Source organism: Scylla paramamosain, chromosome 11 (genome assembly GCF_035594125.1).
Source record: "Scylla paramamosain isolate STU-SP2022 chromosome 11, ASM3559412v1, whole genome shotgun sequence".
NCBI classification, from domain to species: domain Eukaryota; kingdom Metazoa; phylum Arthropoda; class Malacostraca; order Decapoda; family Portunidae; genus Scylla; species Scylla paramamosain.
Window position 1 is genome coordinate 21,333,523 of NC_087161.1, and position 23,980 is coordinate 21,357,502.

The 23,980-nt window shown below is 42.9% G+C and overlaps 1 protein-coding gene and 1 long non-coding RNA gene across 2 annotated transcripts in view; both read left to right on the plus strand.

Annotated features, from left to right (window-relative positions):
* LOC135105076 (uncharacterized) overlaps positions 1–23,980 on the plus strand; it is a 73,009-nt gene that overhangs the window by 28,334 nt on the left and 20,695 nt on the right. The gene's annotated exons all lie outside the window — the stretch shown is intronic.
* LOC135104696 (uncharacterized) lies at positions 15,105–19,150 on the plus strand. Its single transcript, XR_010270490.1, has 3 exons — positions 15,105–15,175; positions 18,597–18,708; positions 18,969–19,150. It is a non-coding gene; the product is annotated as an uncharacterized LOC135104696 (long non-coding RNA).

Here is a 23,980-nt window from a genome sequence, read left to right on the forward strand (position 1 = left end):
TTAAGACTATTGGTGTGCCTTTATGGACACGACACACTAAACAAATAGTAGTAACAACAGCAGCAGCAGCAGCTGCAGAAGTAGAAGTAGAAGTAGAAGCAGTAGTAGTAGCAGCAGTAGTAGTAGTAGTAGTAGTAGTAGTACTAGTAGTAGTAGTAGTAGTAGTAGCAGCAGCTGCATATTATATCTTAAGATTAGTAGGAATGGTGAGGATTGAGATGGTGATGGTAGTGTTGGTGTGCGTGCGTGCGTGCGTGCGTGCGTGAAGTTTGGAGGTCGGTCGTCTGCTGTGTAATGACTGGCTGTCTAATTTGCCGGGAGGAGGTGAGAGGCTTGCTTAATTTGCTCCTTCACGCTAACATGCACGCTGTCTCTCGCTGTTTCATACTTGGAAACCTTCGGGTCAAAGTGGGAAGGAGCCTCGCGTGTCGTCCCCCGAAGGGCTTGTTGGGAGCTGTCCTGGCGGGTTTCTGTCCGTCCTCAGCGGCGCGTGTCCAGGGCAAGCAAACGAGGGAGGGAGGGAAGGAGGGTGGGAGGGGGAGTGAGGATAGGAGTGTTTAATGATATGACAGAACGTGGTAACTGTATTTAGGTTACTGTCATCACCTTATGATTCTCTCTCTCTCTCTCTCTCTCTCTCTCTCTCTCTCTCTCTCTCTCTCTCTCTCTCTCTCTCTCTCTCTCTCTCTCTCTCTCTCTCTCTCTCTCTCAGCACTTAGCAAAGGCGTGGACGAAAATTTCCCGAGGGAGGTAGAGCCCACCTCCAGGGTAGAGAGAGAGAGAGAGAGAGAGAGAGAGAGAGAGAGAGAGAGAGAGAGAGAGAGAGAGAGAGAGAGAGAGAGAGAGAGAGAGAGAGAAACACAAGGACACCCAGCAGAACACCGTATTTCTGAAGACTTGTTACAAAACGGTTTCATAAAAAGTCACACGGTCCCAATGGACCTAATTTACGTTATTTTATTATTTATATTACCCTATAAAAATGTAAAAAAGGGTTAGTTATAGTAAAAATTTTCCTACTATTTTATTTCACTCAAAGAAAATAATCAGAATGCCACTGGTGACTAAGTAAAAGCAGGTAATGACGATAACAAGACGGATAGAAGACTTCAGGTTGTTTATTTACTTTTTATTGCTTGTTTGATCTGAGCGACAGCTACGTTCTTTACTGGTATTCGGCTGTCCTCTTCCTCGACTTTTCATACTTTTTTTTCCCTCCTCTTCCTCTTATGCCGTCGCCTTTTTTTCCACCTCTTCCTCTCCCTCTCCTTCCTTCTCTTGCTCCCTCTTGATGTATTATGTCGATTGTTTATTTATTTTTTTTTACTGACACATTTCTTTGATTATATTTTCTTTTTGTCTAATGGCGTTTGTTCATACGCTGACGTAAATTTTTCGCTTTGTACGCTGCACTTGCCTCGCGTAGTCTTTGTCTCTCTGGCCACGTGTACTCAGGTTTTGGTTTTCTCTTTGTATTAAACTGTTGTTCCTCTTGCAGCGTTCCTTTATAGAAAAACTCAAAAACTGCACTTCATTTCCATTGATATTTCGTGTGTGTGTGTGTGTGTGTGTGTGTGTGTGTGTGTGTGTGTGTGTGTGTGTGTGTGTGTGTGTGTGTGTAAGTGTGTGTGTGTGTGTGTGTGTGTGTGTGTGTGGGTGTGTGTGTCAGTGTCTGTGTTTCTGTGGCATCGTTTTTTCTATTTTTCTTCCACGAAATTCGCTACACCAGTTACTTTTTTTTATTATACTTTCTCTTCATATCCATTTTTTTTATTTCCATTGATATTTCTTAACCGTGGCACTCACTCTGTCACAATCACCACCACTACTATAAACGCACCAGTCTGTAAACCTTTCTCATTTATATATCTCTCTTTTACCCTCTTAACCCTCTCTCCTCTCTCTCCTCTCCCTCTCTCCCTCACCCATGTGCTCCTCCCAGATAGCCAACGGATCTTCAACTTTTCACTCGTTAATCTGATGATGGAAAAATATAAAGCCAAACTCCCGCAAACTTGGTAAGAAAAGTCCTCGTGGCATACATTATTCACGGCTGATCCCTGCTGGCGGACGCGACTGCTGGCGGCTGCGGGCGGGCCGGGTTTGTGCCTGTGTCTGTGTATGAGGAGGAAGGGAGGGAGGGAGTGGGTTAGGATGGGATAACCCTGGCTGCACTTTTTGTTGACAGCCCGGCGAGTGACACAAGAGAAGCAGCTGGATAGAAGCAACTCCACAAGAACTGACTGCCTCCTCTGCCTCTTGTGCCTTCTCTGCCTCCCCTTCCGCCTTCTCTCTATCACCATTTACTTCAGCATCTACGTTTCTCTCTCTCTCTCTCTCTCTCTCTCTCTCTCTCTCTCTCTCTCTCTCTCTCTCTCTCTCTCTCTCTCTCTCTCTCTCTCTCTCTCTCTCTCTCTCTCTCTCTCTCTCTCACCCACTTCCGTTAGTCTTCACACACACACACACACACACACACACACACACACACACACACACACACACACACACACACACACACACACACACACACACACACACACACACACACACACACACACACGTAGCCATTTTTTCCAGTTGTCATATAATAAAATGTTGAAGAAAAAGTACGAGATTAAAATCACAAGCTGAAATACTCCCACATGTTTTTCTCCACTCGACTCGCGTTGACGAAACCTTCATATTTCAATCCGTCAGGTAATAATTCCTTCCGAGCTGAAGTATTTCCCCCGGGGGCGAAGCAAAGGTCCCGGGTAATTGCGGTGGGGCAGTGGACACGCCAGGAATTAACAAGGCGGTGGAATATGTATAAGTGTTTTACCTTCAGTCTTAAGAGGATGGAAGAGAAGGTGTAGGCATGTGGAAGGAATGTGTGCTTATGGGTTTAGGACCGGGGGTTTAGGACTATACTCTGTAACACTTCAGCGCTGCACCTCCACTACATTCATAAGGTTATAATTGAAGTTACACGGGTTTTCAAAGATGTTGCCATGGTTCTAGCGACAGATTAGCCGGGCTTCTACATTATTAACAGTAAGAAACACATGAGAATCACGCTAATCATCCATGTGCTCTTTGAAAATAGTCGTGCTGGGTACTGAACGTGTGTAAATACTGGCCTTTGTATAGATGGGGGCAGGAGTTGTGGGAGTGTGTTGATGGAGCTTGTGTGATGAAGGGATGTGGTCGCGGTAAGACTGGATATGTGTGGATGAGGTGGTGTGTGGTGGAGTGTTTAATGTGTGGATGGTGATGAGAAGATTCTGTGTGGCAGAGACATGAGTTGTAGTGGAGGGACAGGATTGTATGTGTAGATATTGGACAGGATAGGTATGTGCGTATGTGTAGTCGGACTAGCGTGTCAGTGTGGGTGTAGGTGGCGGGACTGGGATATGCAAGTGTGAAAGGTAGGTCTAGGTGTGTGAGTGTCGGTGATGGGATTGGGTGTGTGGGTAAGAGTGGTGGGACTGAGTGTCTGGGTAGTGGTGGTATGTAGGTGTGGGTAGTGGTGGTGGTGATAGGAAGAGGAACTTGAGTGGGTGATGGGTCGGCACGCGGGTTCTTTCCAGCGGTGCCTGCGTGCAAGTAGCCAGATGAAAGGCGTGGAGTGGCGGGGTGGACAGGGCGGACACCCGTGGAGAGGCGGCAGCTTTCATATGGAAATATTATAAAAATTGGCTGCACGAGGTATCCTGTCCTGCAGTGCCCCACTCAGCAAGGCGGTCCGCGGGATGCACTTGGGAGGCGACACATCCACGCTGCACAGATTTCTTTATGAGGCTTAATACTTCTCTTGGCTAAATCGACACGTATTTGTTATTCGATATCACGATAATCAACCCATTTTGAAGGAGAAACATCCACACCAATGATTTTGTTTGTATGGTTTTATACTATTCTTAGAAGTAATTGAATATCAATTCCTCGATTGAAAATTTAAAACTCAGCACTACTACTACTACTACTACTACTACTACTACTACTACTACTACTACTACTACTACTACTACTACTACTACTACTATTAATACTACTACTGCTGAAAATATTAATAATAATAATAATAATAATGATAATAATAATAATAATAATAATAATAATAATAATAATAATAATAACAAAAAATCTTTCCTTGGATTATGCTATGATTTTTTTTTTTTTGGACGTGTTGAGAACTTTTAATCCCTAGAAGCTAAATCGACATAGATTTATTTGGTTAAAAGTGAGCACTCTAAAATCCCCATTCCTAATTGAGCAGTAGCGTTTTTTTTTTTTTTCTGATTACACTACAATTCAAGCCCCAGATCAACACACACACACACACACACACACACACACACACACACACACACACACACACACACACACACACACACACACACACACACACACACACACAAGTACTACCGTCAATTAAAACCCACAACACTCTCTCGCTCCCATTCACACATAAAGCCCAATAAGCAGCCGCCACTTCACCTGTAAGCCGCTCATTAACGAGGCCAGGTATAGGGTCCTCCTTGTCCTCGCCCCGAAAAGGCCTGGAGCAGTGTAAAAGAGAGAGAGAGAGAGAGAGAGAGAGAGAGAGAGAGAGAGAGAGAGAGAGAGAGAGAGAGAGAGAGAGAGAGAGAGAGAGTTTTTATTCTGAAGACTTGTGGTCGGATGGTTCATGGAAATAGGCTTTTATGTAATATTTAGGCCTATGTATTTATTATGTGCCTGGCCGTGTGTGTGTGTGTGTGTGTGTGTGTGTGTGTGTGTGTGTGTGTGTGTGTGTGTGTGTGTGTTATTGAGTTATTGGAAATTTATGATGTTTCTTAAGGCGTCTTCCGATTAAAGTGGAGAGAGTCAGTGGAGAAGCCTACGGAGAGAGAGAGAGAGAGAGAGAGAGAGAGAGAGAGAGAGAGAGAGAGAGAGAGAGAGAGAGAGAGAGAGAGAGAGAGAGAGAGAGAGAGAGAATGCTTTACTTTGTTGGATGGGTGGAATAGAGTAAGGGAAGAGCTCAATAAAATAAATAGATAAATTGGATAATTCTCTCTCTCTCTCTCTCTCTCTCTCTCTCTCTCTCTCTCTCTCTCTCTCTGTCTCTGTCTCTCTGTCTCTCTCTCCTTGCCACCCCACCATTTCAACACTTCAAAGGGAGGAGTGTCAACTCGCCTTAACACTAATACTTTTATTTACTCATCTCCGTTACTGATAGAGTGCAGCATTGCAGGGGACTGCCAGCCTGTAATGGGGAGTAAACCAATAAGATACAATGTGTAGTGAATGGAGAGAACAAGTTCTTTAATCACCAGGTATTAAGAGAGAAATAGAGATATAAAATTTTTGAAGTCCTTGTATATCGAAATCTGAAAGTCTATGTACAAAGTTCATTATTTGGTATGATGTTTATAGATATTTTTTTTATAGTTAACCCTTTTAGTGCCGGGGTTGTATTTTTGGTAAGACTGAGAACAGCTTAGAAATATATATTGCTTGGACAGACACAGGAAAGAGAGAGTTAAACACAAACATTTATTTATTTATTTTTTTATGCCACAAGAGTATTAAACGTACATTAGTACAAAAAAAAATAAAGTGAAAAGTTGCAAGGCGTCATAGGAAAATGTCTAGCAATGAAAGGGTTAAAAGGATGTATGTATCAGTAGTGTGTTGTGGAAATGGGCAGACAGAGATGCAAAATTATTCAGATGACTGTTTGTTGAGTTTGTGACGACAAGATTCGGTTTATGGAGTGAGTTATTTCTATTCTTGCTCCAGGTGTGTCTTCAGGTGTTAATACGAACGTGGTTAATCAAGATGGATGTTAAATTATTTAGGTGTTTATTCGTTCACCACCACTACCACCACCAGTGCTGTCATCTCCTCCTCCTCCTCCTCCTCCTCCTCCTCCTCCTCCCACCCCCCACGAAATTGTACTAACTCTTCTTGCTCCTCGTTATCTTACAACTTCCTCCCCTCCTCTTCATTTTCTTACTAATTGCTCAGCCTCCTTATCTCCTTATGATTCCTCCTTCTCTTCCTCCTCCTCCTCCTCCTCCTCCTTCTCTTCTTTTTATTCCTCGTCAGGTTTTTACTAATTCCTCCTCGTCCTCCTCCTTTTCCTCTTTGTCAGTTTATGGTTTCTCCTTCCTCCTCCTCATCTTTATTTGCGCCATCTTCTTACTAGTAATTCTTCGTCCTTCTTCTCTTCCTCTTCTTTTCACTTATTTTCCATCTTTTTACCAAGTCTTTCCTTCTCCACCAACTCCTATTCATCTCTTTACTAACTTTTCCTATTCCTCCTCTTCCTCCTTCCCTTCCTCTTCATCCTCCTCGTCATCTACTTACTAACTCCCCTTCCTCCTCCTGCCCCACCTCCTCCTCCCGCCCGCCCCTCGCCACCTTCACCCTTGATGTAGTCTCTATGCCACTATTTCCGCCCTTCTAGCCCTCAGGAGGCTGCCGTAAATCTTCTGTTGAATAATCACTTGAAATGCCGCCGCCGTCGCCCACTCCTAAAAAGTTCACTGGCGGAAGAATTCTCCTTTTAGTCCGTCCTGACAATCGGTGTTGCTCTGAATGGTTGACTGATGATAATGTGGATTTTGTGGTCAGGAGGCGGCCCGCGCAGAATACCAACAGCGGCCGCGATGGCTAAAATTTATTGCTGTTAACTTCACTGGCTGGAAAATTACATGAAGGTGAATGAAATTCCGATGCCGTTTCGTGCCCGACTTATATATATTTTATTTGCTTTAGGGGCAGAGTGTGGAGGGGTGAGGGTGAGGATGGGGTGGGAGATGAGAGGTAGGTAGGGGGAGGGTTGGCAGGCAGGCTGAAGGATAAGTTTAGTAGGGGACGGGATGGAAGGCAGGTTGGGTTGGTATACGAGTATACGTAAGCAGGCAAGCAGGCAGCCATGGGTTCTTACTGCTTCATACTTCTTCCTTCTCTCTCTCTCTGTGTGTGTGTGTGTGTGTGTGTGTGTGTGTGTGTGTGTGTGTGTGTGTGTGTGTGTGTGTGTGTGTGTGTGTGTGTGTGTGTGTGTGTGTGTGTGTGAAGGATCTACGTATGCTTTTTAATTTCATAGCTTCTTAAGTTTTCTTCCATTCTATCTTCCTCATTCCAGCATCTTTTTCTTATGTTCCGACTTCTTTCGTGTGAGGCTTGATAACTAAATACCTTCTCTTTATTCTTTTTATCCATTTTCTCTCTCTCTCTCTCTCTCTCTCTCTCTCTCTCTCTCTCTCTCTCTCTCTCTCTCTCTCTCTCTCTCTCTCTCTCTCTCTCTCTCTCTCTCTCTCTCTCGTATATGCGGATCTTCTATATTATTTAGTGGCAAGAATCCTCCTCCTCTATCTTGTCTATATCCCTTAGTGCATTTGTAAACCTAGAGTCGCGAAAGAAAGAACGTCTTTGAACAGAATACCAAAGTTCACTAGAAAAGAAAAAAGAAAAAGCTCCGAAAAAAAAAAATCAATTCCATCACCTTTTCCTCAGGTTAAATAATGTTGAAATGATGGGGAGAGAAGTTCGACGCAAGAGCTAAAAAAGAAAGTGAAGATACTGGTCAGCTTGCATTATTGAGGTGGACAAGGAAAGCATCTCAGCCTAGCCGTATTGGAAAGATTGTCTATATGAAAGGCAATGTCTGTCTGTCTGTCTGTCTGTCTGTCTGTCTGTCTGTCTGTCTGTCTTTCTGTCTGTCTGTCTGTCTATCTATCTGTCTGTCTGTCTCTCTCTCTCTCTCTCTCTCTCTCTCTCTCTCTCTCTCTCTCTCTCTCTCTCTCTCTCTCTCTCTCTCTCTCTCTCTCTCTCTCTCTCTCTCTCTCTCTCTCTCGTTAAATTAAGTTAGATTAAGTTCCGGTAGGTTAATGTTGGTTAATGTTGGTTAATGTAGGTTAATGTTGGTTAGATGAGATTAGGTTAGATTTAGATTAGTTTTCTGTGTGTTTAGGGGGCATGATTGTTATGTAAAGTTGTAAACCAACTAACTATGTATACGTACGTGTGTATATTTTGGTGATAAATATGTATTCGTGCATGTATTTGTGTATGCGTGTGTGTATGTGTGTATATATGTATGTATGTATCAGATTCCCATCGCCACTAACATTATCAACATCACCAGTACTACCACCACCACCACCACTCATCACTAATACTAACACACACCACTGCCATTCCTTCTGCCATTACCGAGAGCATTTCCATTATAGCCCCAGCTCCTCATCTCAAGATCCTCCATCTACACCAAGCATAACGCTGTCTTGTGTAATTCCTACATTCTATCGCATTTCTCATACCTTTAATGCCACGCCAGTAATGATTGCGTCTCGATGAACCTGCCCTGCCTTACCTGCCTCGGATTCACTACTAACGAATACCTGGAAAAGTCAAGTAAAAAATTATTGTTTAAGACGAGTTAGAGGTGAAGGAGGCTGAGGAAGAGTTGTAGTGGGAGTGCTGGTAGTAGTATTTGGAGAAGAAATGAGAGGAAGACGAGGAGATTAAGGAACAGATAGAAAGAAAAGGGGCAGGAGAGCAAAAGTGGTGAAGCGAAGAAAGTTGAAGGGTAGTAGTAGTAGTAGTAGTAGTAGTAGTAGTAGTAGTAGTAGTAGTAGTAGTAGTAGTAACAGTAGTAGTAGTAGTAGTAGTAGTAGTAGTAGTAATAGATGTAGTTATCATTTGTAGGAAATATAAGAGGAGTAGGAGAAAGGAAAGGGACAGTGAGGGGGAGGATGAAGAGGAGGTGAAGGAAGAGTAGTTGTAACAGTATGTGCAGGAGGAATAAGGAGTCACAAGTAGAGAGAGAGAGAGAGAGAGAGAGAGAGAGAGAGAGAGAGAGAGAGAGAGAGAGAGAGAGAGAGAGAGAGAGAGAGAGAGTACAAAAAGGAGAATTAATGAGTAGGTGAGTGAGTGAGTGAGAGGGAGGAGAAAGGACACCAATTCGAAGAGTGTGCGTTAAGTTCAGAAAGATGATAGGAAGAGAGGAAGGGGGAGCGGAGAGAATGAGACGGACAGGAAATATTATATAGTGAACTAAGAGAGAGAGAGAGAGAGAGAGAGAGAGAGAGAGAGAGAGAGAGAGAGAGAGAGAGAGAGAGAGAGAGAGAGAGAGAGCCAGCCTTCCTCAGCCTCATATGCCGTAATGAGGCTAGGGCCACTAGGGGTCCTCATTACCTTGATTGAAGCCTCCAGTACAATCAGACGCATATCTCGCCATGTCCATTTACAGCCGCCCCTGAGCCTGTTCATGACCCGCAGAATCGTCGTGATCTCCGAGGGCGGTAGGAGCACATTTGCCCGCCTCACGAAACCCGCTTTGCCTTGCCTCTCTCTCTCTCTCTCTCTCTCTCTCTCTCTCTCTCTCTCTCTCTCTCTCTCTCTCTCTCTCTCTCTCTCTCTCTCTGACGGACAAAAGCGGAAGAGGATATAGACGGAGGAGCTGCAGTAGGAAATTCTGTCTCTCAGATGAACAGACGTGGAAAGGAACACAGACGGAGGCGCTGCACAAGAGAATTGTCTCTCTTTCTTAGACGTATAGACGCTAAAGAGGACGCAGAAGGAGGCCCTGCAGAAGGAGAACTTGAGACTCGTTTCCTCTATTCTAGTAGATTTGAAGTATTTTGTTCCATACGTGTGACTTTTAATCGTCATGCAATACACTACTAGCTGGAAAGATTCTGCACTGCTTTATATTTTAATTAGTAAAATTTCCATTCAAAAAATATTCCCTCCCAGTCTAGCTCGGGGTATGGTATATTAAATTCAATTACCTTGATTAGATTTGGTTTGGTGAGATGCGAGATAGTATTTGTTAATGGTTGGCTTGATCGCCACTTAATACTTGAGAGAGAGAGAGAGAGAGAGAGAGAGAGAGAGAGAGAGAGAGAGAGAGAGAGAGAGAGAGAGAGAGAGAGAGAGAGAGAGAGAGAGAGGGGGGGAGAAGAGGGGGAGAAGAGGGGGAGTGACTTATTGTAGTATTAGACAGGTAATACTACACACACACACACACACACACACACAAACACGTGTAGGAGAGAGACCCAGCTGGTAGCGTCTGAGGAATAATCTCTCTCTCTCTCTCTCTCTCTCTCTCTCTCTCTCTCTCTCTCTCTCTCTCTCTCTCTCTCTCTCTCTCTCTCTCTCTCTCTCTCTCTCTCATTTATTCCCTCCCTCATGCACTATACTGCCACTCTATCTTCACTCACCACCACCACCACCACCACCACCACCACCACCACCAAGAACATTTCTATCCCACACACTCTGCTCTATCTGCCAAGCTCTTCATGAAGCATATCTTTTTACTCTTGTGGCGAGGAGGAGGAGGAGGAGGAGGAGGAGGAGGATTAAAGAAAAGTCTCTCTCTCTCTCTCTCTCTCTCTCTCTCTCTCTCTCTCTCTCTCTCTCTCTCTCTCTCTCTCTCTCTCTCTCTCTCTCACACTTTTTGACACACGGAAAAGGCAAAAATCCTCCGCCACAACACCACGCGCCGCGCTAACCGAAGTGCGTTTACATACTAGCGTCATTATAAGTCGCATTTACGCGGCGTCTACGTCCTAATGACCAATAACGAGAGCATAAACCTTGCGGGGCCTCGCTCGGGTCCGGAATGAAGATGAGCCTGAGGAGCGCTGAGGCGAACTGAGCTGAGCATGAGGGGATGAGGACGAAGATGAGGCGATGGGCATGGGATGGAGTGTGCAGTGTTACGGGGAGCATTGACTTGAGGAGATGGGTGGAGCGATAGACAGGGTACTTAGACAGGAGGGACAGGTGCGTGGACAGATAGGACAGGACTCTAGGCAGGCAGACAAAGTTGGATGAAGTCATTAAGGTAGGTAGACGAACATAGACAGGATGGGGAAGAAAGACAGATAGACAGATGGACGAAGAAACAAACAGACAGGCAGCTAGTGACAGAAAGACAGACGAATACAGAAACAGAGGCAGTAAAGACAGAGACACAAGTATGGTAAGAGACGGACAGGCCAGACAGACAAACAGACACGCAGACACAAATACAGACACAGATAAGCATTCAGAGAGACAGAGGGAGAAAAAGGTGTTTATTTGCATGCAATAATCCTTCATCATGGTGTTTTGTATTCCTTAACTTCTGTTGTATTTGCATAGTGCACATTATCATTTTCTTTTTCCTTCTTCTTTTCTTCATTCTTTCTCTCCTTCAAGGATGTGGCTTCGCCCTTGAAGATGATTCCCATAAGGAGCTTAGGTAGTATGTGTGTGTGTGTGTGTGTGTTTCAGTCCCGCCTCCACAAGGGAAGGGAACGAAGGAATGTTTTTAATGACGTTATTAATTAAGTTTGCCAGTCTTAACATTCGCCTCTTAGGAAGATCAAAAGCTGTGCACGTTGTTTCCAAGGAATCGCTTAGTTAGTTCAAACTTGCGCTGAAATATTGGCTGGTAATTGAAAACATAGGTAGCAAGAAAAAAAGGAACACACACACACACACACACACACACACACACACACACACACACACACACACACACACACACACACACACACACACACACACACACACACACACACACACAGAGTACGTCACACGAAGCTCTTTCTCTGTTTATAATTGGTCGATCAGGTTCCGGCAGACTGCCAATGACGGATTTAATTTCCTCTCGAAAAATTTAATGAATTTTTAAGAACCTTTTAAGTGACATGGCGACGGAGGGATAAAAAAAAACATGAAAGAGAGAGAAAGAGCAAGAGAAATTAAGAAAACTGTGTCGTCTAAAAATGTTTTTGTAGGAGTTAACTTTGTATTTAATTCCCTGTCAAATGGCATTACTGTAAGACTATAATTTTATGCTTGGTAAGAATTTTCTTTTTTGACAGGTTTGTTTGTCGCACCAATAGCGACGAAATATCTCTAGTTCCTTAGTTAATTTTGGCGTGTGAGTAGGTCATCAATGTGAAATTTATTTCCCATTGTGTCCTCTAAGTAGTATTTCTTTAGTGCCATCTTTTACTGCAATGCGTCTTTTTCACTCTTTCAGTGACACGGTATCAGTTTAATTCTATTCGTGATACTATTAGAGAATTTGATAAGTTTATCATGATATTTGTTTTAGTTACTAAGAGCTTGAAAATCATATGCAATTACTCAACTAGTATCATCATAACTTTATTCACCTAATTTTGACTAGTAATGATTTTTACGGAGTACGAAAAGTACTTACTATTAAATGAATTACGTAGTGTTTCAAGAGTGAAATAGCAGTATACGTAAGATGGGTAAGATGGGTAGGTTGTGTTGGATTAGGTTGGGTTGGGTTGGATTGGATTAGATTAGATTAGATTACGTTGGGTAAGGTTAGGTTAGATTAGATTAAATTACGTTAGGTTCTTGTAGTTCAGCGAGGAGTTCATCACGATCACCAAGAATTACTCCATTACATCCAAGCACCAGTGGACATCATACCACTTTCCCTCCCACTCCCCACCTCATCCCTTGCACCGAACCTCATTCTCATCAGTCGCCTTACCAGCACTCGTCTCCATCAGCACTGACCTATACCACCTATCGCAACCTGCTATCGACATTTCAAATATAACAGGCCCTCATCAGCACCCATCACCTATCAACTCCCATTACTCCTTATCATAACCAATCATCAATAAGTGGAAGACGATTGTAACGGGGCTAATTTTTGTATGAGTACTACTACTACTACTACTACTACTACTACTACTACTACTACTACTACTACTACTACTACTCAATAATATTCATACTGATGTTTGTCTCCCTACCTTGTATGTGTGTGTGTGTGTGTGTGTCCGTGTGTGTATGCAAGCTCCTCTTTAGGGTACACACGGCTCGCCCTTCTGTACAAACTTGCGAGCTTCCTTCTCCTTGAGTGCCGCCGCTCCTCCAGGACAGCTGTGCATACTTGGGCTGGGCGGCGCGAGCTGCAGATAATTTAGACTGAGGCCATGAATCACCCCATGAATAGATCAGAGAGAGAGAGAGAGAGAGAGAGAGAGAGAGAGAGAGAGAGAGAGAGAGAGAGAGAGAGAGAGAGAGAGAAGGGCGTGGATGAAGGCGAAGGGCGGCAGCAGCTGTGGTGGCGGTAATTACGGTTGCACTAACTCAGAGCCTCGTCGTGTGATACAAGCACCGACCGTAAACCATAGTAAGTGTTTCCTGAAGTAGGCTTAATCCTTGTTTATATGGCCTGTTTACTGCTCCAGCAGACACCAACAACCCGCAAAATTACACCCGCGTAACGTAAACCTCGGAGATTTACCTGAGTACGAGTTGTGGGTGACCTGCTTCTCTCTCTCTCTCTCTCTCTCTCTCTCTCTCTCTCTCTCTCTCTCTCTCTCTCTCTCTCTCTCTCTCTCTCTCTCTCTCATTCCCGCATTCTGGCTCTTCATTCCGTTCTTCTGTTTGTGTGATAAAATCCCAAACTGATCTTCTTAAACGAAGTCTCGAATGGTGTAACGGGAGGCGTCTTGTTCCCGCTCCAGCAAGTCCCTGAAGAAAAGTGCAGCAGATGTCGCGTCAATATATATGAGCGAGTAAGTGGAGGAATAGTGGAATGGTCTTTATTATTCATCCACTGGGAAAGAAAAGTAAAAAAAGAAAAGAAAACTAAAGAAAATGTAGCGCCATGCTGAATTATTCTCCTCTGCCTCCTCCTCCTCCTCCCTCTTTTTGCTCCTCCCCACCTTCTTCCGCGTCCTTTTTTTTTCTCTCTATCTTACCTGGTCATTCTGTTTCATCTTGTCTTATTCATCATCGTTGTTTTTTTTCCTCTTCTTCCTCCTCCTCCTCTCTCCTTTCTCGTCGATGTCATCTTCCTCTTTTATTGTTCATCCACCTAATCCTTATCCTAATCCGTCCCCAATCATAATCCTCCGCAACTCCTCCTCCTCATCTCATATTTCTACACCTTTGCTTCCTTCTCCTCTTTCTCCTCTTTTTCTTCCTCCTCCTCCTTTTTCTCTTCTTTTCCTCCTCCTCCTCCTCCTCCTCCTCCTCCTCCTCCTCCTCCTCCTCCTCCTCCTCCTCCTCCTCCTTCTCCTCCTCCTCCTCCTCCTCCTCCTCCTCCTCCTCCTCCTCCTCCTCCTCCTCCTCCTCCTCCTCCTCCTCCTCCTCCTCCTCCTCCTCCTCCTCCTCCTCCAACTCTCGCTCCATCATGAAGCCCTCAGCTCACCTCAGCATGTTGGGGAGGTAGCGATGGTGGTGATGGTGGTGGTGGTGGTGGTGATGATGGTGGGCGTCTAGTATGTTTTGGTTGGCGTTCCCAAAGTCTGGCGGCGGCGGCCTCCGCAAAGCCCACAAGCAACTCGAGTTTCCAAACTATATCAATATGTGTGGAAGGATTTTCCGCATCAGTTTTTTTAGACAGGCTCGATGCAAAAAGTTTTCATTCAGGTCCACTTGAAATACACTCAAAGTTAGTAGGCATCTCGCAGTTCAGTTGAATAATTGACTATGTGTGTGTGCATTTGTGAAAAGTCAGTGTGTGTATGCTTGTGTCTTTTTATTATTGTATATTTCATATATTTTTGGGGTGTTGCGCGAGTCAATTAAGCTTCAGGAAGGTAGTGTCTGCGGTGATTGGTTGATTATTATGACAGTAGACCAGTGAAATTTATCGTAACTTCTCTACGTATTATACAAAAAATATAGTATTTTAACCTGTCTTGTTGCATTTTTAATACCTTTAAAATCATGTTGTAGGTAGGATGTCATGACGATTGAGATGCTTTTCTATAACGATTGAAATATTTCTACTTAACATACCTGGCCTTTATTCCTTTATGACTACAGGTGAAGTACTCAAGCTTCATGTCTTTCGTCGTCATCGTCGTTGTAGTTGTCGTTCCTCTTGTCTTTGTGGTCATCATCGTAATCGTCTTCATTTTCGTCATTATCTTAATCGTCCTCATTCTCGTCATCGTCGTCATCCTCCTCCAAAAAATAGGTATGAATTGCCTAAGATGAATTATCAGTGTAAAATACATAAAAAAAAAAAATATCCTCAGCTCAGAAGTGTGCAGCATTCTTGTATCCCGATGACATGTATATCAAATTTTAGTTTCATTTATTTAACCCCATTTCTTACACTTTCAAGTCAAACAGAAAGAAGGACGTGGTAGGAATCTGGGAGAAAGAAAGAACTCTTTGGAACACAAAGGGAAAGGTAAGCCATTCCCTTCCCAAAATATCCATTATACTCCTGCACGTACTTTTTAAATGCTTCATTCCCCACCCTCCTTTTTTTTATTTCCCATTTTATTGTCAGTTTTTGTCTTCCCTCCCTCTCTCTTTCCTCATGACTTGTGATTCCTTGGTGAGGTAAAAGCCAACAGGGACACAAATACAGGATTTAGGGTAATTTATATATGCGCCTAGTGATTTTGTCTATCGATGTGTGTGTGTGTGTGTGTGTGTGTGTGTGTGTGTGTGTGTGTGTGTGTGTGTGTGTGTGTGTGTGTGTGTGTTGCCTATCAATGAAAGGAAACTTCGGGAATAGGAGGATAAGGAGGAAATTGATAAAGAGGAGGAGGAACAAGAGGAGGAGGAAGCGAAGGAAGAGGAGATGGAGAAAAATAAGAAAGAGAATGACAAAGAAGATAAAGGATACGAGGAGGAAAATGAGAATGGAAACGATGAACAGTAAAATGAGAAAGGAGGAGGAGGAGGAGGAGGAGGAGGAGAAAGAAGAGATGGAGGTACTATATTATGTTCGTATTACATATAGAAAACGTTTTGTAGTACCTTCCCTTTATCTTTGTCCCCCTTTAGTTAAACCACACTGGATGGGGAGGGAGGAAGGTAGGAGAGGATCAGGCAGGGCAGATTAGGGCAGGGGAGGGCAGGACAGGCAAGGGCAGGGTCTCACAGCGCCTGAGGCTTAAATCCTCAGTGAAAGAAGTGGAAGAATAAATAAAAGAAAGAGGCAAAAGCGAAAACAACTGATGCAGGAAAAGTTATGACCAAAAATACTAGAATGAAAAACTCACAGCGAACTGAAGGGAATGTAAAAAGCTTTCGGCGGCTTGTGTGCCCACCCTCTGCTGGCTAGGATGAAAAAAAGGCCCGTGATTTTAGACTTCCCTCTGACACCACCACCACGCTTCCCTCAAATTCTTTACCGGCTTGTCCACTAGGGGGCAGCAGGGCAGGGAAATATTCGAGGCATACCGTGCAGTTAACACCGCTCTGTACCTCAACTGGTCAAAAGTTATCAGGAAAGAAAAAAATAAAATAACTATGCACTTAAAGTAAGGCACTGATTTCGTAGTTAATCTAAAGGTGAGGTAATAATGCGAGACTCATGATTATGTCATCACTGGTTAATAAATCGTGAAGTAAAAAGCTGAATAATAAAAGTAAGACTTACGCCACAAGCTCTCACTTTATCTACCATTTCTGTAATAGCGTGCAGTTAATGCCACTTTTTTTTTTTTATCTTCGCTGGTCAGAAGTCATGAATGAAGGAGCTGGATAATGAGAGTAAGATGTAGACTTCGTGTACATATTTCATTGCATAAACGCTACGCTTTATCAGCAAGATATTTATAGGTATGGGACGTAGTTTTTCATCTTTGGTTTCTTTTGGTTAAAGGGTCAAGAAGAGAAGATTTATACTTAGTAGTTTATAATTAGTAGACTAATGGATGGAGAGGGTAAACTTAAACGCAAATATTCAACTTGGTCCAGAAGTGGAGAAAAAGCTAATACATGAAAACAAAACAAACATCGTGGTCATTTCCAGAAAGGGTTAGGTTACTATTAGTCTAGTGGTCGGAGAAGGCTTACCTGCATGCACGGAGCTCCTTGGCCAGGTGTAGCCAGGTGTACGTAGGTGTGTCAGTTGCACGTAGGCTTGTCAGGTGCACGGCTACTGACGGATCAACAATAGCAATCGAGACAACCCAGAACAGCAATCATCCTTACATGAGGCAATGCAATCTGAACCACCACACGATACGTCCACTTAGAAGATCCTGCTGCGCGTTAGTCTGATTGCACATTATCGAAATTGAAATGGAATACAATCTGGGACGTATGTATAGTGTACATATCACGATGACTAACAATCGGCCATAGGTAATTAGAGGTAAAGAACACACGGTAGCTGATACAGGCGATATAAGTGGATATCAAACAGCATCATTAGGGTTTAACTGGGTTGTTTGATTTGATGACTTAACTTAGCACTAACTATAATACAACACAGAAAACAGATTAACTACAGTATACAAGAAGGAAAAGGTATAGTCTACGGCTGCTCTTGTTTGTTAGGGAAGGTGTAAATGTTTGTTGGCATGCAAGGTGTTGTGTGTAGAGTGTAGGTGGAAACTCTTTAAGATACAGTTTCCCAAAGTATTGTTATCATATACTGCTAAATGTTTCAGGCAAAAAATAGATATCACACAACGGCTTCCACGAATCACATTGCTCCGCTCCTCTTTTTAGTTTATATAGAGATATTGTAGTATAAAATAGTTACCCACTTTATATATTAAATTTCTACTTCATCCATAGACATGCAATTCACTGGACTTTGTAACATCTTTTCCTGGGGCCACTGCACACTTATCCCTGAAAATAAAACCACCTCCAGTCTCGACTAAAACCGCCTTTCAAAATTCACAGTAACACTATCGGTACAAAACGCTGAGAATATCACTGCGGGAGGGAATATTACACAGTACTACATCAGATCCAATGACTTGTGGAGTAATTTTCATGCACGGACAAGCAACACCAGTTTCCATGCATACGTAATGACCGCGTGTGCTTTTTGTGTTGCAATTATGAAATGTTAACAGTTCATTGCGAGCCACAGAGCAGAGCAGAGAGAGAGAGAGAGAGAGAGAGAGAGAGAGAGAGAGAGAGAGAGAGAGAGAGAGAGAGAGAGAGAGAGAGAGAGAGAGAGAGGTTGGGTGATGTGAATCTTTTTATTTGTATTTATTTTTTATTTTTTTTATCATTCATTTAGGATCAGGACGACTGTAACAACTAAATGTAGTTGAATAAAACTAAAAAAACAACAACAAAAAAAGTGAAAATAGAATGATGGCTAACAGTTGTATATATGATCATGAATAAAAAAAAAAAAAACATGTTAGGAGAAAAATATATTGTGGACGAAACATTTTGACATTTTAACATTGCAGGCACTGGATGAATTAACATAATGGTCGTACCCATAACCACAACAGCATTATAATGATTAGTCTTTTAAACTTAAATGTAACAAAGGAAATTTAAATATAACTAAATAACTGACGCGCATTTCACGGATGTATAAATCACGTGAATGTTACCTTTTTTTTACATTTTCCTTTACTAATTACCTGAGACGCTTTCCGGGGAAAAGCATGGAGAAAAAAACAAGTGATAGAAATGAAAGAAAGGTTAAAATGGCCTTGGTCGTGCATTGGGAACATAGAGGTATTTATATCAGAGAGAGAGAGAGAGAGAGAGAGAGAGAGAGAGAGAGAGAGAGAGAGAGAGAGAGAGAGAGAGAGAGAGAGAGAGAGAGGAGTGGGGGCGGGGGGAAGTAATGTGTTTTAAATTTCCATATCTTGATGCTCACCTGCACTGTCCAGCAAGCGTACCTGAGTGGCCAGGGAAGGACGCCGTGGAATACCTGGGAACATTTTGATTAGTCACACATGAATCTTGCAGGAGTTGTGACCTCAGCCTTGTGTCGCACGTGGGGTGAGTCAGCCTTGATGTGTGTGTGTGTGTGTGTGTGTGTGTGTGTGTGTGTGTGTGTGTGTGTGTGTGTGTGTGTGTGTGTGTGTGTGTGTGTGTGTTTATCTGTTGTAATGAAGGCTGCAATATACATCTCGCCACCTAAACAACAGTGGTGGCGGCGTTGTGGTGAGAACACTTGTCATCTGCTGCTGCTTCTCTGACTATCCCTCCTTCCTGATTGCTCTTCCCTCGTTTATAATTGTAACTTTTCCTCTCCTCAGAAGAAAGCTACAAGAAAGTGATGCTTGGAACCGTATGGCGTTGTTTTGGTGCATTAAATTCAATCAGTTAATGAAACTGGTCTGTAATTTGTGAAGAACATTCATCTTTACTAAAGTTTTGGGAGTAAGTGCTACATTTTTTTTTTCCGCAAAACAGTGATCTTCACGGAATGTGTTGTTTAAGGGACCAATGTGTGTAATAATAATAATAATAATAATAATAATAATAATAAACGGTTTATTCTTTAGGCAGTCAACAAACTGAAAATGTACATTGGGGGTGGGAAAATACTTGACATTAATCCTAAAGGTAAGTCAAATCTAGAAGAGACTATTGGTTGATGGCTCGCACCATGGTGGGAATCGCACTGAGTCTGTACCGGTCCGTACGCGGCGCCTTTAGGGGCGTTATCTTGTTGTGGTGTCTGGTGGCACGGGTCGGGCGAGGCGCGTCAGGTGGTGTGTGTGTGTGTGTGTGTGTGTGTGTGTGTGTGTGTGTGTGTGTGTTTGTGTGTGTGTTTAAGAGATTAAGTGTGTGTATTTGTGTGTGTGTGTGTGTGTGTGTGTGTGTGTGTGTGTGTGTGTTTAAGGGATTAAGTGTGTGTGTATGTGTGTGTGTGTGTGTGTGTGTGTGTGTGTGTGTGTGTGTGGTGAAGGAGGCCTGCAGGGTAACACAGTAGGTGACTGGAGGGAGAGTATGTGTGTATCGCGTGGTAATTGGTCCTGCAGTGATTCAAAGCCGCGGTGTGTGTACATAATCGCGTCTTGTGGCCACACATATCAAACCTTCGTGGATGCTGCGATGGGCTTCTGTTAGAACATCCACGGGCATTCATGGTCGACTCGAGTAACTTGCTGCGCTTCCACTGTGTTTACCGGCTTCCTTTAATCTTAAGTCTTCCGTCCTTAGAATCTGTCATTGTCAAGATTCGTCTGGAGGTTGTCACTAGACCAGAGGACTTAAGATTGAGGAAAGATATTAAACACAGTGAAAGTAAGTACGGTATGTTACTTGACTACTGACCATGACTATACGTATGTATGTATACAGTATGCCCGTTAATATTTAGTACAAGCTTAACTGTAAAAGCCTTAGTGCCCCCTAGTTACCTGTTGGCTCGTGCGGTACAGGCATTAGTTCACGGTCTAGAAAAGAGGAAAATATATAAATGAGAGAAGGTTTATAGATGACGCGGATTAGTGAGACCTATTGTGAGCTCGCTGACGTCAATAAGAAGGCCGAACACTTCGTCTTTTTATACTTAAGAGGCAGTACTGGAGGTTGTTTGGAATTTTGAAGGATTTTATCGTGATTTTAGTGAGATCTTAAATAATCTTTTGACTTAACAAGAGGAAAGCAAGAAAACGACAACAAATTCATTTTCGGACTTTTCGAAATAATCCTCATAAGAGAATAAAATCCCTAAGAATACGAGCCAACAAAGCACGCAGCCTTGTATAAATCTTCAAGAAAAATAAACAAAAAACCCGTGGGCCAAAGAATCACACGGTTCAGTTTAAAGATTCGAAAAAGAGATAAAAAAAAAATTGGATTAAAAATAGAAGCACTTCATTATACATCTCTCTTATGGTACTTGAAAAAAAGCATTGCGTGGAACTTTATTGGTATTCTTTTTATTATTACTGCTTTTTATTCAGGCATTTTTTTTTTTTTTTACCAAACCTGCCATCACAGAACAAAAATTAAATGGAAAATTGTGAAGATAAAAGTAGTGAGGGCACACAGTCGACAGCACACGTTAAATATAAGGTTTGGGCCCCGTGGGATGAAATACGCCGCCGGAATTTCCCGAGAGAGAGAGAGAGAGAGAGAGAGAGAGAGAGAGAGAGAGAGAGAGAGAGAGAGAGAGACATACAGACGGAAAGACTGTCATTAGGATAAGCAGACTTTCAGATGGGTGAATATAGATGGACGCACGTATATGCACGTACATGCAGACAAACATTAAAAGTATGTCTGTGTGTGTGTGTGTGTGTGTGTGTGTATGTGTGTGTGTGTTTCTACCCCTCATGCATTCAATTTCTATCCATGTTTTGCAGATGTCGCTGTGAAAATATACAACAATGAGGCAGTTTCCCCCACTTCTCTCTCTCTCTCTCTCTCTCTCTCTCTCTCTCTCTCTCTCTCTCTCTCTGTGGTTAGTTAAGAGTCCTCTTTGCGGCCTCATGTCGTTACTGTCATCACTTCTGTCTGCTTTTATAGAAGCAACACTCGCCTTTCCTACAGTCACCCTCCACCGCGATAGCCGCAGAAAACGCTGGAAAAACGAAACTCACGAAAAATTAGGAAAAAGGAAAGCCATGGAGAATGAATGAAATCCGTCCACGCGGAACAAACAACAACAGCAACCACAACAACAACAACTACAACAACAACAACAACAACAACAACAACAACAACAACAACAACAACAACAACAACAACAACAAACAACATGGTAGCTACTTTATGACGTTTTATTCTTCTGTTTTTACGACTCGCCAGATTTGACGCGTGAGGAAACTTGAGCTTGTAGCAACGGGGTTACAAACAAGATTACTACTACTACTACTATTACTACTACTACTACTACTACTACTACTACTACTACTACTACTACTACTACTACTACTACTACTACTCCTCCTCCTCCTCCTCCTCCTCCTCCTCCTCCTCCTCCTCCTCCTCCTCCTCCTACTACTACTACTACTACTACTACTACTACCGCTGCAAGTACAAGAAATAGTAAGACAAATCCATTAAGTGAATAGATGGTGCCAAGTAGAGGTTTGCGTGTCTTCATTATTTTAGAGAGAGAGAGAGAGAGAGAGAGAGAGAGAGAGAGAGAGAGAGAGAGAGAGAGAGAGAGAGAGAGAGAGAGAGAGAGAGAGAGAGAATCTGGTGTTTGCTCAACGTAATACAGTAATAGAAATAGAACACGTGTAATATCGTAAGTAATGCACATTCAACTTTGCAATTATAACTCAGAGGCTGCGGGAGGTGGAGGCACGGGAGACAGAGAGAGAGAGAGAGAGAGAGAGAGAGAGAGAGAGAGAGAGAGAGAGAGAGAGCAGGCAGGCAGGCAGGCGGGCGGGCGTGGAGGGAAGGAGAGAGGGAGGCAGGCCGGGCCACACTCCACCGGGACGTCCTGCTACGAATTTAATTAAGAGTTCCACAAAAATGGCTAAGCTTTAATTATAATCCCAGAGCTTAGCCAGAGCAGAAATTGAAAATGATTTAACAAAATGTAAGTTTTTTATATACTTCTTTATTCGCCTCCGGTCTGTCAGTTTCAGGTGAAGAGTTCCGACGGAGATAGCAAATTATTGTTTGTGTGAGTGATGCGTTTTTCCCGCCCGCGTACCGACTGGCTTATCAAGTATTGAGAGGAAATTGCGAGAAAATAGTGAGGTTTCTTTTTAAAGGGAGATATCTTGGGAGGAAGTGCTCGGGGGGGGGGGGGGAAGCAGAGAGACTGTTCTTTTAAACTCGTATACAGTTTGAAGTCTTGCTTGTAATGCTTCTACCTGAAGCAGTAATTATGAAGTTTGTTCCCTGCGTAGCTGCGTTGCACCTGTGATATAATGTACCTGCATTTTGACGAAGAAAGGAAATGTATTAACTGGATATTTTTTTGTACTCTGAATATATTATTTTAATGCACACACACACACACACACACACACACACACACACACACACACACACACACACACACACACACACACACACACACACACACTTCATCCACCACATTCTCTACTTCCATTTCCTTATTATTAAAGCAAACAACACCCTCGTCGTAGTGAAGTAGCTGAGCAAACTGTTCATTGTGATGAGATGAGTAAAAAGTAAAGAATGTGTGAAGATCAGCTTGTAAAAACATAAGAAACCATCAGGTCTACACGTGGCAGTCCATTTAGGAAACATCCGTATCTCCACCTATTATCCTCATCCATAAATTTGTGCAGTCTTATTTTAATGCTCTCTAATGACTCGGCACTAACAACCTGATTACTAAGTCTATCCCATTCATCTTGCACTCCATTTGAGGACCAATTTGCAGGATATGAGTATTATGAATAAAGCTGTCACGGATTTGCTGTCGAGTGATAGTGATAGAAGCCATGAACATGAAAGTGAGTAAGGGGAGAAATTAAATACAAGAATTATCAAAGAGAGAGAGAGAGAGAGAGAGAGAGAGAGAGAGAGAGAGAGAGAGAGAGAGAGAGAGAGAGAGAGAGAGAGAGAGAGAGAGAGAGAGAGAGAGAGAGAGAGAGAGAGAGAGAGAGGTACAATTTGAGATATGAGTCACATCCGTCAACATTAATCTCAGAGCCGAGTAATCACAGCGGGTTGGTGCTTATCCTGGAACACTGGAACACTGGAACACCACAGCACTTGGAACACTCTATTCACCCACACCGACCCGCCCCCCACCTCCCACATCACCTCTTTGGAACACTCCAGGATACCAACCCCACACCAGCACACCCACCCACACACCCACCCACAGCACTTCCTTGGAATTTCACACCCATCCACCCGCCCAACCCGCCCTCCCTCCCCCCCCCCCCACACACACACTTAAGTGAACCAGCTCAACTTTAATGGACAATGAATGTTGTGGTGTAAATCAGTAGTAATAGTGACGGTAGTAGGAGTGGTGGTAGTAGAAGTAGTAGTAGTAGTAGTAGTAGTAGTAGTAGTGATAATAATCGTAAATTGTTTATTCAGCATTGCAACATTAAGTGGAAAATTATGCATATTTGAATTAAAATATTCTACATAACTGGTATGAAATGTGTGTGTGTGTGTGTGTGTGTGTGTGTGTGTGTGTGTGTGTGTGTGTGTGTGTGTGTGTGTGTGTCATCTTATATTTATTGCCTAGTGTATAACTAAATACGCAAGTGTTCTAGTGTTATGTAGGAGTTATGATAATTTTTTTTTATTTCCCCATTTCCTTGTCTTTGTCCGAAATATATATATATATATATATATATATATATAT